At 30.8% G+C, this 2,591-nt stretch overlaps 1 long non-coding RNA gene across 1 annotated transcript; it reads left to right on the top strand.

Moving 5' to 3' along the window:
* Positions 1-3: 3 nt before the first annotated feature.
* LOC109589809 (uncharacterized) lies at positions 4-652 on the top strand. The gene is made up of 3 exons (XR_002188943.1): positions 4-74; positions 217-291; positions 345-652. It is a non-coding gene; the product is annotated as an uncharacterized LOC109589809 (long non-coding RNA).
* The last annotated feature ends 1,939 nt before the right edge of the window (positions 653-2,591 follow it).

Raw genomic sequence — 2,591 nt, 5'->3', positions numbered from 1 at the left:
AATGGAGAAAAAGTTGCTTGATGGTGTTGCTACTTAAAACTCTTGTTCCATCATTGTTTAGGATAAAGACAAAGGTAAGCTTTACAGTAAGTGTGATACTGTTAGAGTGGATGGAGCGTTCTATTTTGTACGCGCTCGATAAAAATGTGCATAGCATATTGAGCGCTCGAGATTTAGGTTGTCAATAGTGTGTTACTTGTTCTCTGTTTCCTCTAGACATCAAGCCAACTAAGGAAGAGCCAGTTACCATTCCAGTTATGGTGTGTTCCTTCTTAGCCTCTGAGAACAAAGGTACACTATGGAGCGCTTACAAAACAGATTTTCCTTCTATTTCTACTTGTTAGGACATGGTGCCACAGACCTAGAAAAGCAAAGACAAAACTTTTAAAACGGTTTCTTAAATTCATATTGAAAAGATTATATTCATCATGATAATTATTGTCAAGATATAATATTTGCAGGTAAAGAATGTTATGAATGATCCCTCAACATCATAAAAGATTTGAGAATATGTTAGATATTTTGTCTTCATTCCTTGTAGCACAGTACATCACTTGTTGTGGTAAGAGTTTGTGTCTACACTATCTTAGTAGTGTAGCATAGTGTCCTTTACTGTTATTCAGTTGTATTGCTTGATGTGTTAGGAGTATCTAATTGTATACAAGAAATTTTATTATGTGTATTGTGCACTTATTATTAGAATATCTTACCTTAATTGTGCAGCCTTTACTGTTATTCAGTTGTGTTGCTTCTTGTGTTAGTAATATCTAATCAGGGTTGAGAAAAAATCAGATTTTTATCAAAAAAATCACAAAATCAGATATTTTTGATTTAAATCAGATTTTTAGATTTAAATCAGATTTTTTTTATCACTAATAACTTAAATGAATGTTAATAATAAAAGAGAAATAAATTATGTAAAGGAATGCTCATGTGTCTAGAAGTTTGTAAAACAAACCAGTTTTGCAGTCTTTTCTGAGCCTAGACGATGTTATACTATGCTATATACAATGCACAACCAGGCATAGTAAAATAGATTATTGCACAACCAGGTATATGGTGCAATGATCAATGCAAAAATTTTTTTCAACTGACAATTAGAAGTTGTGTAATGCTTAAAACATTGTACAAAAGTGAGATAGTGATAATATATACATCATTTTATAGCCATTGATTTATATTATGATTTATATTGTATGATTTAAATCATGATTTAAATCATAGATTTAAATCAATTGATTTTAATCAATAAAAGATGGTAAAGTGTATTGTGTTCTTATTATTTGTATAACTTACCTTAATAGTGTAACATAGTGTCCTTTACTGTTATTCAGTTGTATTGCTTGATGTGTTAGTAGTATTTAGTTGTATTTAAAAGATGTTAATGTGTATTGTAAACTTATTATTAGTATAACTTACCATAATAGTGTAGTATAGTGTACTTTACTGTTACGCAGTTGTATTGCTTAATGTGTTAGTACTATCTACACATGTAATTGTATACCAAAGATCGTAATGTGCATAGTGCACTTATTATTTGTATAACTTACCTTAATAGTGTAGCATAGTGTCCTTTACTGTCACACAGTTGTATTGCTTGTTGTGTTAGTAATGTCTAATTGTATTCAAAAGATAGTAATGTGTATTGTGTTCTTATTATTTGAATATTTTACCTTGATAGTGTAGCATAGTGTACTTTACTGTTACGCAGTTGTTTTGTTTAATGTGTTAGTAGTATCTAATTGTATTTAAAAGACGTTAATGTGCATAGTGTACTTATTATTACAATAACTTACCTTAATTTTCATTTGTGTAGAGATTAACTGATTGATACTAACTGACTTACTTGTTGTGCATAGTCAAAGCTATAGTGAACTTTGACCTCCACTTCGTTCACTGGCTTTTTGATGGTTAAGTCCAGCTTTTTGATGGCATTATTAGTCCTCTTCAACACTTCCATGAAGTAATCCCTCTTCTGCCTTACAAGATCAATATGCTCCTTTGCAGCTACTGTTGCCTATGAAAACATAAACATTTTAGATACTCCTAACACATCAAGCAATACAACTGAATAACAGTAAAGGACACTATGCTACACTATTAAGGTAAGTTATACTAATAATAGGAACATAATACACATTAACATTTCTTGTATACAATTAGATACTCCTAACACATCAAGCAATACAACTGAATAACAATAAAGGACACTATGCTACACTATTAAGGTAAGTTATACTAATAATAAGAACACAATACACATTAACATCTTTTAAATACCATTAGATACTACTAACATATGAAGGAATGGTACTGTATGTTCATGTAGTATCATTATTCTTGAAAGTAATATGAAAATAACAAGTCAACTAATGACAAAGTTACTTATTAAGGGATAGCATTTTACAGGCAAGAATAATTACATTGTTAATGATAATAGATGTACATCAGACTGACGCTCAATCTCACACCCAGCATTCCTTAAAATTGCAGTGCTGTCTTGCACGTCCAGCATAAGTCCGTCATTGGCTTGATGCTGTAAATGTGGGGAACATGCTTTCTCCATATCCTTTTAAAGGAACTTTCACTGA

The sequence above is a fragment of the Amphimedon queenslandica genome, unplaced genomic scaffold (assembly GCF_000090795.2).
Source record: "Amphimedon queenslandica unplaced genomic scaffold, v1.1 AMPQUscaffold_10855, whole genome shotgun sequence".
Lineage (NCBI taxonomy): Eukaryota > Metazoa > Porifera > Demospongiae > Haplosclerida > Niphatidae > Amphimedon > Amphimedon queenslandica.
The sequence above is the reverse complement of the archived record's forward strand: the minus strand, read 5'-3'. Positions and strand labels throughout refer to the sequence as shown.